The sequence below is a fragment of the Microcaecilia unicolor genome, chromosome 1 (assembly GCF_901765095.1).
Source record: "Microcaecilia unicolor chromosome 1, aMicUni1.1, whole genome shotgun sequence".
Classification (NCBI taxonomy): domain Eukaryota; kingdom Metazoa; phylum Chordata; class Amphibia; order Gymnophiona; family Siphonopidae; genus Microcaecilia; species Microcaecilia unicolor.
In genome coordinates, this window is record NC_044031.1 from 344,169,961 (window position 1) to 344,190,160 (window position 20,200).

The 20,200-nt window shown below is 45.9% G+C and overlaps 1 protein-coding gene across 1 annotated transcript in view; it reads left to right on the plus strand.

The window, feature by feature from the left end:
• The first annotated feature begins 468 nt into the window (after positions 1 to 468).
• KIAA1143 (KIAA1143 ortholog) overlaps positions 469 to 20,200 on the plus strand; it is a 124,171-nt gene continuing 104,439 nt past the window's right edge. The window contains 1 exon segment of the mRNA XM_030209310.1: positions 469 to 873. The gene's annotated coding sequence lies outside the window, so the exon portion shown is untranslated.

Here is a 20,200-nt window from a genome sequence, read left to right on the forward strand (position 1 = left end):
ATAAACTAAAGCAGTCCAATAAGTTAAACAAAAAACAACTTTTGTCTTCCACCTTTTAAGGCACTGCCTATCCAATTGAACCAGCTTAAGACTTGTTACAGATGGACCAGCAATAAACAAAGGACAATGTGGATGCAGCAGCTCATAGGTTTGCTTGCTTTGTTTTGAGTGAAGGGGGATGACGGCTGCGCTGGGAAGGGGAAACTTACATTGTTTTATTTGGCTTTCTTGCTTAAGTGGACTAGATAGGCTCACTTCCGCTCCTGTTTATTAAACTTCCTTGGGTTTAATAGACAGTAGACGAAGTGACGTCCACACGTTGAAACCAATTAGGTTAATCTGTTTCCACTCCCCCGCGCAGCCGTCATCCAGTTGTCGTTCTTTGTTGTTGGTGGCCTTTGCTTATGCATGCAGCATACGGATGTACGTTGAAAGTATTGGTTTCATCGGTTAGAGTACTAATTTGTTCTACATTTTAAATAATTGTGTAATTTAGTGGGGCTGGCTATAGAGAGTCCCTGTATTCCTGCAGAGATGTTTTTTTTTCACCCAGTGAAGGGCCACCAAAACACACATCATGTTATAAAAATTAGGTGCTAGCTTAACGTCGATCTCACTGTGCTCGGTTGACTTTTCCAAAGCCCGCCTTCTGCAACCAATGAGCGGAAAGCAGCCTTGTCCCGTAGCCAATCAGGAAAGGCCTCCTGTCTTGTAGCCAATCGAAGCACTCCAACCTCTCGTGATGAGCTGAGCTGCCTAATCCTATGTGGTGAGCGGAGAGAACTCGAGGTACGACGAGACGGAGCATGGGCCTGGCTTGGGGTAGCTGCTTTTGATCGCGGTTCATCTTTGCTGTTTATTGGTGTCTTTCTGGTAGGTGATTGGGAAGGGGGAGGAATTGTATAGTCATGTTCTTTATTTTGCTGCTTCTTAGTTTCCTGTACTGTCTTGGTGTGAGAGGACGGACGAATATTGTTACGTGTGGCTAGTCTACGCACGAATGGATATAGAGAATGATGGACCTTTTTTATTTCCTTGCACAGTTGCAGTGATAGCCTTATAATGAGTTAATCCTACTAGGGACGATGCAAGGGTATGTAAGTGTCCTAGGGGGAACTTTAGCCTTGTACTCCTGAGGGATGCCTTAGTCTCACTCTTTAGGAGTGTGTCAGACTTATTTGAAGGCACACCCTTTGAGCTTCTTCTTTCATTAGAACAGTGACTATCCTAAGGGGTTCCTCATCTGATATGGTGAAGTGGACTGCTCAGGCACATTCACTTTAATTTGTGTAAAAAACAGGGCTTTTTTTGAGGGGGTACTTAGGGGTACTGAGTACCGGCACCTTTTCTATTATCTGGTAAAATTGACCCATGGTCCTCAAGTTTTAATGAAAGAGCTCAGGCTCTACACACCAATTCTGCCTTGTTATAGATTCTGTGACTGGTTGCAGGGGGACTGGCTATTGTGAATTGGGTCCCTCAGTGATCACCCCACCCCTGGCATTTAAGTACCTGCACCTTTGTTGCTAGAAAAAACACACTGGTAAAAACTCTTCACCGTGCTGAAATCACCAGCACTGCCCCCACAGTCTTATAACAACAGTGAAGGAGTTTGTGCTAGAGAGCTGCAAGGGAACGGGGTTTGCGGGAATCCCGCGGAACCCGCAGGATTCCTGCAGGGACGGAAGCAGTTCTGCGGGGTTCCAGCGGGGACGGAAGCAGTTCTGCGGGGTTCCTGTGGAAGTGTAAGCTACACCTGCACCAGCCTCTCATCTGCCGAGTACCAAGTTCTTTGAGTGCTGTCTCCTCCTCTTTCTTGCTTTAACAGCACAAATGTGGAAAATTTTCCATTAAGGAGGTGGTAGAGACACAAATGATGATGGAATTCAAAAAGGAGTGGGATGAACACAGAGGATCTCTAATTAGAAAATGGAAGTTATATAAAAAAAAACCCTAACCTTAAATGGCTGCATATGTGTGGATGTGTGAAGTAATGCTTAGATGGCGACTCTAGTGATTAACTAGGGCCAAAACCGGGCAGACTTGTATGGTCTGTGTCTAATATATGGAAGTCTGGTTTAGGATGGGCTGGAAAGGGCTTAGACAGCAACTTCAGTGGCTGGAACATAAGGACAGTTCTGGACAGATTTTTACGATCTGTGCCCCACAAATGAGAAGACGCATAGACTGGAGTGGGTTTCAACGACAACTCCAGCAGTTGGAACATAAGGATAGGGCCAGATAGACTTCTATGGTCTATGTTCCAGAAACACAAAAGAAAGACCATAATCAAGTATATAATATCACACTCATTGATTTAATCATGAATTGATCATGAGTGTGACTATTGGGCAGGCTGGATGGACCATTCAGGTCTTTATTTGCTGTCACTTACTATGTTACAATTACCGTATTTTTCGGACTATAAGACGCACTTTTTTCCCCCAAAATTTGGGAGGAAAATGGGGGGTGCGTCTTATAGTCCGAAGGTAGATTTGGCTGGCTGGCTGCTGGCTGGCTGGCCGGCCACCCTCTGAGTTCGGGATCGCCCTCCCCCCGGCCCTGTCACCACTTCTCCCTACTCACGTCACGCGATCTTCCCTGGTGGTCTAGTGACGTCGGGGCAGGAAAGAGCCCCCTCTTTCCTGCCCAGCGCGCTGCTCTCCATCCTCCTGTATGCAGCCTGATGGTCTCGGCGAGATTCAAAATGGCCGCTGAGAAGTGAAGTCTCGGCGGCCATTTTGAATCTCGCCGAGACCATCAGGCTGCATACAGGAGGATGGAGAGCAGCGCGCTGGGCAGGAAAGAGGGGGCTCTTTCCTGCCCTGACGTCACTAGACCACCAGGGAAGATCGCGTGACGTGAGTAGGGAGAAGTGGTGACAGGGCCGGGGGGAGGGCGATCCCGAACTCGGAGGGAGGGATTTGGAGAAGACGCACCGGAGCACCTAGGTTTTAGAGGAGGGAAAAAGGAAATTTTTTTTTCCTATTTCCATCCTCTAAAACCTAGGTGCGTCTTATGGTCCGGTGCGTCTTATAGTCCGAAAAATACGGTAATTCTCTTTGCTCCCGGGCTGATGAGCAGACCTCAGCTCTGACACAGGCATGAGCATCAGTTGTCACCTGACCTACTGGCGGGTGCATGTGGTGACCTCTCAGCACACAGTGCCAGTAAATCAGAGACAAATCTTACATGTGCACACCAGAGTGTTCCAAGTTTCAGCTTCCATTCCTTCCTTGCCTATAGTGCTGTGGCTCAAATCCAGAGAGAGACCGAGGGAGCTGACTGGAATTTTCTTTTATGTACCATTAAATTCTTACAGTGATGGGTGGGGATGGGTTAAATTCTTGCGGGGACGGGTTGGGATGGGTTACATTTTTGCTGGGATGGATGGGGACGGGTAAGATTCCGGTGGGGACGGGTAAGATTCCAGCAGGGACGGGCGGGGATGGGTAAGATTTCTGTCCCCGTGCAACTCTCTAGTTTGTGCATCCAGACAGGCCAAGTTTAAGGGGCCCAATCTTACCATTGGCTTCCTGCTCCCCAACGACTTGGATTTTTTTTTAGTTTTTCTATTTGCACAGCTTGGCATCTCTGTTTCTCAGCTGCCTGCCCCTGTGGTTCTCCAACCTTGTTTGTGGTGGTGGAACTGCAGAGAAGCAGCTTCTAGCTTGAGTGGGACCTTTCTTCTGCTGTGTCCCAATCCCACCTCTGATGCTACTTCCCGTTTCTAGGCTGGGGTGTGGCGGAGGAAGGATGCCGGATCAGCAACCACATGCTTTAAGCACTTACAGCCACAATTAAGGTTGAAGGACTACGGGGGCAGGTAGTGGAGAAAGTGAGAAATGCCAGGCCACACAACTAGGGAAGGAAAGTGCGAGAGAGTTGGGTAAGGAGAAAGGAAAGGTTGGGGGGGGGGGGGGGGGAAAGAGCTGCCAAGATGGGAAGAGAAAGGAAGAGATGCCAAGACCTGCATGGAAAGAAGATGGGGGGAAGTTAGGAGAAACACTGGCATGATGGAGGGTAGGGGAATAGGGATACAGAGAAGTTATATTGGACAGAGCAGGAATAGGGACACAGAGATGGGAGATGCTGAACATGGCAGGAGGATAGGGGCAAGGACACAGGGGTGATGCTGGGTAGGCTAGGTGGGGCGCAGAGAAAAGATGGATGGTGGACATGGAGAGAAGTGCCAAATGGTCCCGGTCTCTGGTTTCTGCTTTCCTCTCTCTCTTAACTATTTTACCAGAATCTCCTTGCCCAACACCATTAGAAAAATAAAATGACCATATGACAAAGGTAGAGAAACTAATTTTATTTTCTATTTATTGATTAGAATATGTCAGTTTTTGGAATGTGCATCTGCCAGACCTGGTTTTAGACACTGCTGGGACGTGCGAAAAAAAAAAAACTTCACTCATTGGTCTTCAATCTCCAGCATAGTGGTGGTAAAGCTCCAGCTTTGGGATGGACCACCCTTGGCATCTCCGAGCAATACGTGGCTCAAATTTACAGAGTGGTGAATGGTGGAGGTAGAAAACAGAACTGATATGGATGTAGTGCTAGTAGCAAGGGGGTGGGGAGCGGGAGAAGAAAGAAAGGGGCCATTCTTTGGGTCAGTGGGAATCACTACTTGTCCCTGCAATGAGGAATGCTGCATTTAGAGCCTCAGTGGTAGTGCACTGATCTTGGTCACTGCTTTTAAGAAAGATAAGTCTAAAATGAGAAAACCCTTGCCCCATTCTTCTTTCCTGTAATTACAAGTGCATGTGCTCTGAAATCTATGCCTATACTTTTGGTTAATGAGTGAAGGGTACTCTTCAGTTTGGAAAAATTTACACAATTAATTGTTTAGTTACCTGGGCAAATTCCTTTGAAAATTCTCATATTACATCCTCTGTGAAAAGAAAAGGAGGAGGCCTAGCACTAATCCATAAATCCCACTTCACCGTAACAACAACAGCTGAGTCCATAACACCCCAACTTGAAATTGCCTCAGTTAGAATCCACCATACAACCTTGCTTGACCACCTAAACGTGATCTTGTTTTATAGACCACCAGGTAACTGGCATGAATGCCAATCTCACTTCATGGATTTCATGTCAAATACCTGTGTAGCTAACGCCAGTCTACTTATAATAGGGGACACAAACTGGTCTAGAAGACCTTAACTCAACCAATGCACATGAATGCAAGGATTTCCTTCAATTATGGGACCTCAACTGGCCAAATATGCAAGCAACCAATGTCAAAGGACACACACTCAACCTTATTACACATAAACTGTCTCTGACCAAAACGTAATACTATCACCCAGATAGGGAAAAAAGGGTTACTTGTGAGTAAGGATGACAAAGAAATCATAGAGGATCAGATGGATTTAAATAAAAATAATGACCAGACAGAAGACATCATATTAATAATGCTATGTATTAAACGTAATAAAAAATGGAACAACAGGCATACATTGAAATGTCTATACGCAAATGCCAGGAGCCTGAGGCATAAGATGGGAGAGCTGGAGTACATTGCACACAGTGAAAAACTGGATATTATAGGCATCTCTGAGACCTGGTGGAAGGAAGATAACCAATGGGACACAGTCATACAGGGCTACAAATTATATTGTAGCGACAGGGTGGATAGAATTGGAGGAGGGGTAGCACTGTATGTAAATGAGAACCTTGACTCGGATAGGCTGCAAATATTGCAGGAGACAAAACCCCTATTGGAATCCTTGTGGATTGAAATTCCACGTGAAAAGGGGAAAAGGACGGTGATAGGAGTGTATTACCGTCCGCCTAGCCAAGATGAGCAGAGGGGCGCAGCAATGTCAAGGGAGATTACGGAAGCGAATAAAAAGGGCAATGTAATATTAATGGGTGACTTCAATTATCCGGATATAGACTGGGTTAATGAAACATCGGTACACGCAAGGGAGGTGAAATTTCTTGATGAAATCAAGGACAGCTTCGTGGATCAGCTGGTTCAGGAGCCGACAAGAAAAGGAAAAATACTAGACTTAATCATTAGTGAAGCTCATGATCTGGTGCGGGGGGTAACGGTGCGAGGGCCACTTGATAACAGTGATCATAATATGATCAGTTTTGATATTGGCTACGAAGTAAGTGAACTGAGGAAATCAAATACACTAGCATTTAACTTTAGAAAAGGAGACTACAATAAAATGAGAAGAACGGTGAAAAAAAGACTGAAGGGAGCAGCTGAAAGGGTAAAAAACTTGAATCAGGCGTGTATGCTGTTCAAAAGCACTATCCTAGAAGTACAGGACAAATATATTCCGCGTATTAGAAAAAGAGGCAAAAAGACCAAACGTCTGCCGGCGTGGCTAAACAGTAAGGTAAAGGAAACTATTAGAGCCAAAAAACAATCCTTCAGAAAATGGAGAAGGGAACCCACTGAAGACAATAAGATAAAACATAAGGAGTGTCAAGCGAAATGCAAAAAGGAGATAAGGAGGGCTAAGAAGGACTTTGAAAAAAAGTTAGCGTTAGAAGCAAAAACATATAGCAAAAAATTTTTTTAGGTATATTAAAAGCAGGAAGCCGGCTAAAGAGTTGGTAGGAGCGCTGGACGACTGTGGTGTTAAAGGGGAAATCAGGGAAGAGAAAGCCTTAGCGGAGAAATTAAATAAATTCTTTTCATCGGTCTTCATCGAGGAGGATTTGGGAGGGGTGCTGGAAAAGGTATTTGCAGCAGACTAGTCAGAAAGACTAAATGATTTCTCTGTAAACTTGGAGGATGTAATGAGGCAGTTCTGCAAACTGAAAAGTAGTAAATCACCAGGACCGGATGGTATTCTTCCCAGAGTATTTATAGAGCTGAAAAATGAACTTGTGGAGCTACTGGTAGTAATATGCAATTTATCCCTAAAGACAGGTGTGGTACCGGAAGATTGGAGGGTGGCCAATGTAACGCCGATTTTTAAAAAGGGTTCCAGAGGAGATCCGGGAAATTATAGACCGGTGAGTCTGACGTCGGTGCCGGGACAAATTGCGGAGGCTATTATTAAGAATAAAATTACAGAGCACATACAAAAGCATGGGCTACTGAGACAAAGTCAGCAGGGATTTAGTGAAGGCAAGTCTTGCCTCACAAATCTACTGCATTTTTTCAAGGGGATGAACAAACGTGGACAAAGGGGAGCCGGTTGATATTGTATATGTAGATTTTCAGAAGGCGTTTGACAAAGTGCCTCATGAAAGACTCCAAAGGAAACGAGAGTCATGGGATCGGAGGTAGTTGTCACGTCTGTGGCCGTGACCACCCTCAGCCTTACCTTCTTTCTGGGGGTCAGCAGCTCTGCTGGCTTCTGTCTGTCTTTGTGTTAGTCTTGTCTCTGGCGCTGTGTGCTGATTACTTCACTAGACCTCACCTGTGTGTGCTATGCCTCTCTGGGGAGCCAGCATCTAAGATGGCTGCCACCGGCTCTGTGCCAGCTTCCAAGATGGCTCCTGCTTGTCTTTCCTGTGGGCTCACTTCCTATGTGTGTCAAGCCTATCTTTGGGGTCAGTGTACTTCCTGCTTCTGTCGTACTGCTGGTGACTCATCAGTGAGAGCCTTCATAAGGAAGTGCTGTGCTTGCAGTCAGGGCCTTTGCATATGTGTTATGCTCTTAGGTCAGGTTAGTAAGTGTCTGCTGCACTACTGCTTAGCCTCTCTCTGGGTTCCAGCCCAGTTTCTTTCTGTGTCTCTGTTGTCCTTCCGTGGGGGGGTCTTCCCTGCCACTGTCTGTCTGTGGAGTGCGGGTCCTTCCTGGCTTATCCTGTGTTGGGGTGAAGCCTCTGTTCCTGGCTTACCCTGCGTTGGGGTGAAGCCTCTGTCTGTGTTTGTTCTCTGCACTTGAAGCCTCAGCCTTTGTGAGTTCCCCAGTCAGTGTGTGGAACGGCTGTGGCTTCAGACCCTTGGCCTGTATTCCTGGGTTACTCTGTTTGCTGTGCTTCCTGCCCAAGACCCTTGGCCTGTTATTCCTGGTTTGCTCTCTTTACCCTGAACCCTGCCTTGCCTAGCCTGTGTGCCTACCCTGCTTGTATTTCCTGAGGGTATATCCTGTATCCGTCTGGCTAGTGTGTTTTCCTGGGTGATTATTCCTGTATCCTGTCTCCACCTAGCTAGAGGGTTTACCCTGTGTGTGTTGCTGCCCTAGTCCTTGCTCCTGCTAGCTTCTGTACGCCTTGTGTTCCTTGGTCTGTCTTCTGGGTCTTGCTAGTGGCTGTGCAGCAGCACACTGTCTGAGTCTAGTTCCGTGCCCTGTCGCCCTCGTGTATCCCAGACCCAGGGTGGGTCCTCTGGATCTTCAGTTCCTGCCTTATCCTGCAAGTCCTGCCGGCCGCCTGCATTTCGGAGCTCAACTCCGGAGGAACGGTGGCTAGGTGCAGTTGAAGCTGTTCCTGTCTCATCTGTTCTAGTTGCCTGCCTTGTACTACTCCAGTCCAGAGTTCCGGTACTGCTCTTCTGTGTTTCCAGTCCCAAGGTGGTCTTGCCTGCTGCTGCCGCTCCTCGGCAGTGGCCCAAGGGCTCACGAACTCCAGTCCTGCCTCGAGGACCTGACAGAATGCCAAGGCCCTCGAGAACGCAACAGTAGTGTATTATGGATTAAGAGCTGGTTAAAAGATAGGAAGCGGGACTTCCGGTCATGTGTTGAGCAAGGCGTAGGCAGCAGCGGCTAGAGGCTCCGGGACCCCCGCTCCAAAACGTACGTTTAAAAGATAAACTGTGCACAACGCGCCCTCCGGAGAGATTTCCCAAGCGACCGGCTGCATGGACAGATTCGTCAATAAATCCCCAACTGACATGGCACAAAAATCCAGCATAAAGACGAGAGGAAAGGCTGAGGGTGGAAAGCTCAAGATGGCGGATGGGCCCTTGGCGGCGTCCCCAGCATTTACGGAGATGCAGCTGGAACAGTTAACGGCAGCAGTAGTCCGCGCTTTGGATCCACGCTGGGACGTACTGTCAAAAAACTTGGAGATAATTTAAGTCGGGCTGGATGGATTGGAAACGAGAATGGGAGATCTTGAGGTGAGAGTCGCAGCACTTGAAGACGACACCTGCACGCAGGGCCCCGATATACAACTAGCAGAACAAACAGCAAGGCTGGAGGACCTTGAAAATCGGTCCTGGCTTAATAATGTCAGGATCAGAGGGATCCCAGAGTGAGTACCGGAATGGAACCTGTCGGACTGGCTGGAGACCTGGTTGTCAAAAGAATTAGCACTGACCAATTCTATGGGTCTTCTAACCATTGAAAGTGTGCACAGAGTGGGGCGCAGATCCGAGAACTCGCAACGCCCAAGGGTGGTCATGGCAAAGATCCTGAACTTTCGACATAAAGTGGAAATTCTGCGGGGCTTTCGCCAGAGGAGAGACAACTTGTGTTTCGAGGGGCATAAGATAATGATTTTTCAGGACTACTCACAGAAGGTCCAGGAACAGCGATGTGTGTTTCACCCGCTTTGTTCGGAGTTGGCACAGAAAAAAGTAAAATTCACTTTAATGTACCCAGCACACCTCAAGATACAACATCAAGACACATGGCAACACTTCCAGTCAGTGACCGAGGCGCAAACTTTTGTAGCTGACCAACAACTTCTTAGTACACCATAAATGGACTATCCGGAGGGCAGGAACATTGGGTAAAGTATGAATGAGAACATGGTGCACTATCATTTGTATGGATTGCTTTTGGGGCGAGGGGGGCCCCTCGCAGAATAAAGAGGTCCCAATCCGTGAGCTTGTTTGCGGAGCAGAGGGGTGGTGAAGGGGGAGAGGAGGTTAAGGGGGGGGGGGGGGGGATGGGGAAGAAGGGGGGATGGGCGGGAGGATGTGTCTGTACAGAGGAATAAAAGAGAGGGGGCAGGGTTGGTGGAGAGTCCGGTCATTGGCAGAGGCGGTCAGTTTAAATGCAAAAGACTGAGGCTGCAAAGACGGGTCGAGGGAACTGCAGGGAACATGTATGCATATAGAATTAATAGAGAGCAAAGAGACCTGGATGGGTACACAAGAAGAGCAAAGAGACAGATCCGAGCGTGTAACACCCCAGATGAGAAGAGACAAACCATAGCATGCCTGTGAGAAAAGTTACCTGGAACGTGGGAGGCACTAGTTCTCCCATGGAGAGAGCCAAAATATTGGCAGCTCTGAAGAGGCATAAAGCCGATATTGTATGTCTGCAAGAAACACGGCTCACAGATGTAGAGCATGCCAAGCTACAGAGGCCATGGGTAGGTGAAAGCTATGCTGCATCCTCGCAAGGAAGGAGGGGAGGAGTAGCAGTGGTTCTATTCCGAAAAGGCCTCAGTTATAAAGCCAAGCTGCTAGCCAAAGGGGAGCAAGGGAACTACATAATTCTACAGATATGGCTACAAGGCATTGAATTTATATTAGTGGGAATATACGGACCAAATGTATATGATCCAAGGTTTTATAAAATACTAGCAGGTCATTGCATTAGATACCAGGCTAAGCGGTTGATTTATAATGGGAGACTTTAACATGGTAGCAGATTCAGAAATTGACTGTACTAACCCAACATCTCAACACTACACGGGACAAAGAGCACAAGAATTTCAGATATTTTCCCAAACACTTGATTTAATTGACGTCTGGAGAACATTGCACCCCGGGGAAAAGGACTATACCCAAAGATCCAGGGCACATGGAACACTAGCTCGGCTAGACTACATTTTATCAGAACACACTATGTTCCCTGGGTAAAAACCGTGATAATCGGTCCTGAAGAAATCTCGGACCACACACTAGTTTGGATGGACATGGAAATGCCGGCAGACGAGAGGGGAGGGAGGGGATGGAGATTCCCGGCCTATTTGAACACTGACCCCCAATTCAAAAAATACATATCTGATAGGTGGGAGGACTATGCCCTCAATAAAGAGCACGCGCACAAGCAGCCAATATTATTTTGGTCCGCTTCAAAAGCAGTGTTGCGGGGAGATGTAATAGCCTATAGCAGTTTAAAAAGGAAGAGAAGAGCACAAGGTATTCTACACTTAGAGGAACAGATGAAGAAGGCCAAGCGAGCACATATACAACACCCTACCCAAGCCACATTAGAAAAACTGAAAGCTGCACAGGTAGCGCTTAATACACTCTTGCATGAACAAGAGAATAAATCCACACTCTATTGTAAGTATAAGCTGCAGAGATTTGGCTTTTGGCAAGAATTATTAAAAATTGGGGAGGCCCTAGGACAGCGGCGGCACTAAAGGATAACCGCGGGAACATAATCACAGATAGGAAAGAAATAAGGAATATGTTTACCAATTATTTCTCTGCACTGTACTTGGTAAAGCAGGGGCCGGTAGGCAAACAACTTCCTGAATATTTGAAAAACGCAGGACTAGCACAAATACCTCAAGCAGGCTTAGACCTCAAAACTTTGTAAAGATGGCCGACTGAGAGGACGCACTGTGAGGAGCTCCGCTGGGAATCGGTCCGAGGATGGGTTTTCCAGCGCTCCCCACCACCTCACTACCGCCGGGTGAACTCCCAGGAGAAACCTAGGCAAGGACCCTCTCACGTTGCAAGTCCAAGCTGCTCAGGCATCGGCTTTACCGATCCCGAGGACTCACACACCGCCGGTGCACTCCCCGACAGGAACAGTCCGGGAGCGAGTCAGAGCGGAGAGGAGGAGATCCTGACGGAGACTGCTAAGGCCGGGTCCTTCAAGGCGCGCTGGGACAGCCACACTAATGCCAAACGGGTCAAGAGAAGCGGAGAACCCACCTACGGCCTTTCGGCATGAACCTCCCTGACCAAATGATGCTGGATGCGGATCGCCGAACCAACTCCACCAGGGAAGGACGCTGATCTTCCAGGACACCCGAAAGCTCACAGGGCACGCCTGTCCCCCATCCAATCCAGCTGGACAGGAGACAGTTAACCGGTGCCTGCGGAGTTGGAGACCTTTGGAATTAAGTAACCTCCCCAGCGGGTCGGGAGGCCCGCTCTAGCATAGCCCTCCCAAGCCCAACAACCTGAAGCCCCAGTGCTCAGTGTGCCACATGGACGCTACCCACCCGGGTAACGGTGCCTGCGGAGTTGGGAGGCATACGGAACTAAGGAACTTCCCCATCAGGTCGGGAGGACCGCGCTAGCATAACGTTCCCAAGCCCGACAACCCGATGCTCCCAGCGCTCGATGCGCCACGTGGACACGACCTACCCGCGTGGCGATACGAGTAAACCAGAGGGGGGTCGCGAGAATCACCCACCTCATTATTGACGAACCGAACCCGACCGAGAGACGCCACTGCCAGCCCACATCTACCCGAATCTGACAAAGGGACTCCAACACCTGCCCAGTATCACTTGTTCAAGCCGGGATACTATCTGAACCCGATCGGAGGACTCCACCGCCTGCCCAACACCACTCGTCCAAGATCAGACACTGATGGAACGTTCACCAGCCTGACCCCAACGAATTAACAGGGCAGAGCAACAAATCTGGTCTTACTGACGAGACTGGCGAGACAAGTGAGCGGGGACTGAAAAAACTTAATCTCGAGGGTAAAATAATTGCACAAATTAACTTTCTGTTTTTGCTGTATGCAAAGGGACCTCTTGTATAAAACCTATATTCCAGTACTCTATTCTGTTCAACTCATGTAGGGCTAAAGCATTCAGTCATTGTAGTACTGAATTGTTTAACGAATACAAGCCTCTACTTTTTAAATGCCTTTTAAATGTTTGTTATGCATCTCATAGTACCAAACTGAAGCTAGGCCTGTAATCTGTTACATGCTTTTTAAATGCTTATTATACTTCTCATAGCATTATATCGCATTTAGAACTGTAACATAAATGCCTTTTAAAGGTTTGCTATACATCTCATAGTACCATACTGAAGCAAGTTCTGTAATCTGCTAAATGCTTTTTAAATGCCTATTATGAATCTCATAGCACTATACAGCACCTAGAACTGTAATCTGCCAAACACTCTATAATTACTTACTATGAATCTCATAGCACTATACAGCACCTAGAACTGTAATCTGCCAAACGCTCTGTAATTACTTACTATGTATCTCATGACATCATACTGCTTCTAGAACTGTAATCTCTTGAACATGAAACTAACCCCCTCCTATGATTCACTGTCTTTCACACTAAACTACATGACTGAACACTGCATACAGTATCTCATAGCACTATACTGCTTCTAGAACTGTATTCTGCTGAACCTGACATTAACCACCGCTTATGCTCCACGGTCTTTCACACTGAATTACACGACTGAACACTGCATACATCAACATGAACACTAACAAATTACTCCTAATCATCTACTGTCTCTACCTAAGTTACTACGCACTAACAACCCCTATCGCAGACAATACTCTTCCCACAACACACAAACCATTCACACAACCCAAACACAACACACCTAACCAAAAGATAAAGAAATGGAATGGACAACCTTCCACCTACGGAAAAAACCAACAGAAAGGAAAGAAGGGACACAATAAACACAAAGACCGAGAAGATAGATAACTAATAAAAATCACCACATCCCAGACCCAGACTGAACCCTATCAACTAATACAAATGGGTTATATAAATGACATATCTGCAGTTAACAAAACTACGACAATCACCGATTGGATCACAACAGACAATCTCGACTTTCTCTTTATAATCGAAACCTGGATTCACGACCTCAAAGACCCCATAATTCTAGAACTATGCCCTCCAGGTTAAAAATCACCCACTGGACAAGGAATGGAAAAAGAGGAGGAGGATTAGCTATAATCTATAGATCCCAATTCACCGTCACAACAACAGCCGAATCCATACTACCCCAACTTGAAATTGCTTCAGTCCGAATCAATCACCCAACCCTTCAGGACCACCTAAACCTTATCCTATTCTACAGACTACCAGGCAATTGAAAAGAATGCCAAATACACTTTGAGGCATATTTTCAAAGCACTTTGGGAGGCTAAGTTCCATAGGTTTCTATGGAACTTTGGGAGGCTAAGTGCTTTGAAAATGAGCCTCTTTATGGACTTCATATCAAACACATGTGTTTCAACCCAAAACCTTCTTATAGTAGGCGACATCAACCTCCACCTTGAGGACACTAACCTAACAAATGTGAGTGAATGCAAAGACTTCCTTCAATTATGGGAACTCCAATGGCCAAATATACAATCCACCCATATTAAAGGACATACACTAGACACTATCCCCCCCTTAACCCTCCCCCCTTAGAAAAGCCTTGCTAGAGGTCCATTCACTCAGTAACAGTATTTGCACTCTAATCGTTACAGTTCCACACTCGATTTTAAAGATAAATTACTAACAATAGTTCCGCATGTTCATTTTTCAATTCTATCACTACTTTGAGATGGATACCATCTGATCCAGAAGATTTGCCACTCTTCAGTTTGTCAAATTGCCCCATTACATCCTCCAGGTTTATAGACATTTCATTCAGTTTCTCCGACTCATCAGCTTTGAATACCATTTCTGGCACTGGTATCTCTTCCAAATCTTCCTTGGTGAAGACTGAAGCAAAGAATTCATTTAATCTCTCCACTTTGGCTTTGTCTTCCTTGATTGCCCCTTTTACCCCTCGGTCATCTAGCAGTCCAACTGATTCTTTTGCTGGCTTCCTGCTTTTAAGATACCTAAAAAAATTTTGACGTTGTGTTTTTGCTTCCAGCACAATCTTTTTTTCAAAGTCCCTCTTTGCCTTCCTTATCAGTGCTTTGCATTTGACGACATTCCTTATACTGTTTCTTATTATTTTTAGTCGGTTCCTTCTTCCATTTTCTGAAGGATTTTCTTTTCGCTCTAATAGCTTCCTTCATCTCACTTTTTAACCATGCCGGCTTTTGTTTGGTCTTCCTCCTTCCTTTTTTAATACGCTGAATATATTTGGCCTGGGCTTCCAGGATAGTATTTTTGAACAGCATCCACGTCTTATGTAAAAAAAATTTTTGTCCACCGTTCTTCTCATTTTATCATAGTCTTCTTTTTAAAAGTTATGGTTCAGTCATTTTTATTAATGTTCAACTGTCCAAACAATCATAACATTTCTGTTTTATCCACAATTTTGATATCACTTAAGTATACATAAACAGAACTCACTCAACTAGAACATCATAAAATTTTTCCCCCTTTTTCTCCCCTCCCCTGCTCTCCCATCCCCTGTAATCCTGTTGGTGTTACAACCCTACAATCCCCTTTGTATCCCCTCCCCCTATTGTTTTACAGTTCAAGGTTGCTACAGACTTGAATATCAATGTAGAGATCAATAGAAGTTCAAATGTTCAACAGGCGGCCTCTTGCCGCCGGGGGCAAGGTCATCCAAAACGGAGCCCATCGTGTTTTAAATATTTTTTCTGCTGGTGATGAAATGTCTCCCACTCCAACTCTCTCCAGGCGCAACAATGTTATCATTTGTGTGTGCCATTGCTGGACACTTGGTTCTGTTGCAGACAACCAATTTATAAGGATAACCTTTTTTGCCATGACAGTGGTCCGCACTGCAAAGTCTTGCAGACCTTTTGGTGTTTGTTTTCCCAAAGCCGGTTGGCCGAACAACAGTTTGGCATCCAATTGCCAACTTGTCGTCCACCATCTGCTCACTTGCTGTGTAACTTGTGTCCAAAAACGTTTAATATGTGGGCAGTTCCAAAACATGTGCCCTAAAGTTGCACCTTCCCCCCCCCGCACTTAGGGCAGGCGCCATCTGGTGATATTCCCATGTGAAAAGCTCTTCTGGGCAGGATATACCAGCGTAGAGCAAATTTATATTGTAACTCTGTGTGACTGTGCCCACATAGTCCTTCTTATTGACAAAATGTGCGTTCTGTATAATTCTTCAGGTAGAGATAGTCCCAAGTCCATATTCCATGCTTGAGCTATAGCATTATATTGTAATTCTGGTGCTGTATCTCTGATGTGCCTGTGGTGGAAGGATAGCGGCACCTTCTGTTGTGTGGGGAGTGAAAAGGCATCTGCTAATTCTTCTTGGACATCCTCCATTAGATCTTCCCATTCCAAACTGTTCACATAGTGCCGCAGTTGATAATAATGAAATATAACAGTATCCGGCAGGGAGAATTCCTTCTGCAAAGCGGGGAATGTTTTAAGCTTCCCTTCTACAGTCAGTACATGATACAGGTAAGTGATCCCTTTAGTCTTCCACACTGCAAATCTAGGGTACAGGTTTCCCGGCGGGAAGGAGGGGTTCCCACAGAGCGCCAGAAATGGTGTGACTGTGTGTTTGAACTGATGCAACCTGCACACCCAGCACCACACCGCTCGCGCGGTGGGTATAATCCCTGTCAATTCAAGAACCTCTGGGATAACACTGGTTCCTGAATGCAATATATGGCTAAAATGAGTCTCCCCAGTCAATTGTAACTCCATGGTTGTTGCTGTGTAATGTTGTGTATCTCTATACCAATCTGTTATATGCCTCATCCCTCCTGCTACCATAATGTGCCCAGACTCCCATATTCTGCCGGGATCTGCAATATTGTTAAAGGAGCTCTTGGTTTCTTGCCCTTCCACAAAAATATTTGCGTGACTCGATTCAACTGTTTTTCATCTTTACTTTTTAAGTATAATGGTAAGACCTGGAAAATATATAACCATCTGGGGATAATGATCATATTAAATAGCGCTATCCGGCCTAGTAGTGATAATGGGTATGTGGACCAGGTGCGCAATGCTGCACTTGTGTCAGTCATTAATTTTGTAACATTGACTTCATACAGCCTGGAAAGATCTTTTGGGATCCGGACTCCTAAATACCTAAAAGAGTCCCCCACCCATGATAAGGGGAATTGATTTTTCCAAGAAGCATTGTCTTCCCCCACTATGTTGAGTACCTGTGTTTTCTGAACATTAAGGGTGAAACCCGATAGTACCCCAAAACCCTCTATGATGGAAAGCAGATTCGGTAGGGAGTCTCTAGGATTTTGCATTACCACCAGAAGGTCGTCCGCGAACGCCAACACTTTTACCAGCTCTCCACCCACTTCTACCCCCTCCACCTCTCTTCCCCTCTGGATAGTCTGGATAATAGGCTCTATTGTTAGTATAAATAGTAATGGAGAGAGGGGGCACCCCTGTCTGGTACCTCTACTCACTGGGAACACTTCTGTTTTCACTCCATTGATGCTTATTAATGCTTTGGGATCTGCATACAGTGTCTGAATCGCCTGCAGGAACCAGCCTCGAAATCCCATGTGACCCAACACCCCGAATATATATTGCCAGTTTACTTTATCAAAAGCATTTTCGTCGTCGAGGTTAACCGCCAAAGCTGGTGTTTCCCGCTATTGGCAGTGTGCCATGGCTAGTAACAATTTTCGCATGTTTTTAACTATTTGTCTGTTTTGAACAAATCCCACCGGTTCCTGGCCGATCAACTCAGGTAAAATACGGGCAACTCTGTCTGCCAGTATTCTTGCCAATATCTTTACTTCAATGTTCAGCAGGGAGATTGGCCTGTATGAATCTGCCTTATCTGCTGATTTCCCGGGTTTCAAGAACAAGATTATTTGTGCCTCATTGGCGTAATCTGGGAATGCACCTTGAGCCACCACTTGGTCATAGTAAGCTGTTAAGGGCCTTATGAACTGCATCTGTAATAGTTTATAAAACTCCCCAGTAAGTCTGTCAGGCCCAGGTGCTTTAAAGTGTTTTAACGTTTTTAAAACCTTTTGTAGTTTCTTCCCGGATATAGGTTCATTCAATTGGGTTATCCCCTGTTGCCCCACTTGTGGTAGTCCCTACGCTGTCAACGCTGTTCTTCTAGTTCTTGTTGGTCTGTCTGGCCTGGGGACGTGTATAACTTAGAAAAATGCGTTTTCAATATCTCTGCTATTTTTTCTGAGTTATTTTGAGCTTTTCCTTGTTGATCCCTTATGGTAGTGATAACTCAAGAGGGTCCCCATGTTTTAGTTATACGAGCCAGCAGTGGGCCTACCCTGTCTCCATATTTTTGAAATTTATATTTTTGATAGTGTAAGGTTCTTGTAGCCCTCTCGTGCAACAGTGTGTTGAGGGCTACCTGTGCTGCATGATGTGTCTCCTTATTACTTCTAGTAGGGGCCCTGACCAAGCGTTTTTTGGCTATGCTTAACTCCTTCTCTAGCTGTACTATGGCCATAGCAATCTTCTTATTTCGGGTGCTCACATATGCAATAACCTCTCCCCGAAGCACTACTTTTGCTGTGGACCAATATAATATCGGGTTTTCGGAATGTTGCTGATTTAAAGGTATCAAATTCCTCCCATTTCTGATGAAGATATTTAACGAACTCCTTCTGCTTATACAAGTACGTCGGAAATCTCCATCCCCTCGCCCCGGTGGTGCCTCCAGATCTATCTAAACCATCGCGTGGTCGGAAATTTCTTCCAGGCCTATACTAGCTTCCAGCACCCATGGAAATAATCCCTGATCTACTAGTATATAATCTATTCTTGAGTAGTATGTGCCGTGTGCCCTTGAGAGATGCGTGTAGTCACGCTCCTCCGGATGCAGAGCCCTCCAGGCATCCACGAGATTTAATTGGTGTTTAAAATCCGAAAGGGCTCTGGATCTGGGACCCCCACGGTGTGCCCCCCTTGGAGATGAGCAGTCCATCTGTGGGTCTCCTACCAGATTAAAATCTCCCATTATTAGTAATTTTAAGGTTTGGTGCGGCATACATTTTTGAATTATTTGTTTGAAAAAGTCTTTATCATAAGTATTCGGTGCATATAGCGCTAATAACAAGATTTCCCTATTTTGTAACCACAAATGTATGAGCACATACCGATCTAGGGGGTCTGCACTGATCAGCTCGGACTTTGCCAGTAACCCTTTTCTAAGCAAGATTGCCACTCCTCCTTTTCTGCCTTCCTGTGTTGCTGCGTGTACTTCCCCCACCCAACTCCTTTGTAGTTTCTTATGATCTTCTGTGGTTAACCGTGTTTCCTGGAGACACGCGATATCAGCTTTGTGCCGTTTTAATGATGCCAGTATTTTTGCCCTTTTTATTGGAGATGTAATTCCTCCCACATTCCAGGTGATAATCCGGGTTCCCTTACCCATGATCCCCTATGGGCCTATTCCTATCCTGTGTAATTTTGTATTCCAGACCATCAGGCGCCCAGCCCCGCCTGATAGTCTCTCTATATTCCTCCTGCCCCGTTAGCGGTGGCCACCTTTTCCTATAATTGATCCTACTATTGTCAAATATTTTATTCAACTTCATCAACCTTGTACCATACTTTATGCCATCTAAACCCCTCTCCCCTACCCTCTGTGTGCCCCCCCTTCCACCCACTTCCTTCCTCCCTCCCTTCTTCTGCTTCCCCTTGTAACTCCCCATATATCCCCATCTCTTCCCTATTTGAAAAGAAGAAGTCTTGTGTGATGATGGCAACCCCTTCCCCCGGCCCGACCTTTCCATGTATGATTGTATGACCTGACCCTTATGTTCCCTTCGTTCCAACCAAGTTTACATTATTTAATATCTCCTTTCCCTTCTACCATTCCTCTGTTAAGCCATTCAGTTCTTGCCCTATTGAAAACAGTTTTAACATCTCTTAAATATTTTAAACATTCTTTCATAACGTCAATATAACTAAGAGTTTAAAGTCATTTCTAAGTTGCAGTCCCAGCCCTGACATAGCACTGTCCCACTGTGCCTTTGAAAGCTTGTACCTCTCACTGCTCTGCAACCATCTTGGTTTTCAGGTTTGGTCTTTCGTGTTCCTCTCCGTAGTGCCATGAACTTCTTTTCTGCTTCAGGTGTATCAAATGTTTTCCAGGCTCCTTTGTGCTGTATTTTTAGTAGTGCAGGATAAATAAGCATAAATCTATTGTTAGTCTCAAAGAGCTCTTTACATAAAGGAGTAAACTGCTTCCTCTTTTCCTGGAGTGCAGTGGAGTAGTCCTGAAAGACCTTTACCAGGGATCCCTCATACTGCAACGTTTCTCGTTTCTGCCTGGCTCCTCTCATGATCTCCACTTTATGAATAAAATTATGAATTTTCGCTATGACCACTCGTGGCCACAACATTCCTTCTTGTTTGCGGCCCATCCTGTGGGCCCTCTCCAAACATAGTGGGCCCATGCTGTCTGAGAGGGCGAACTCCGTTTTCAGCCATCATTCCAGGATGGTAGGCAGCACCGAGTCGGTGATTGTCT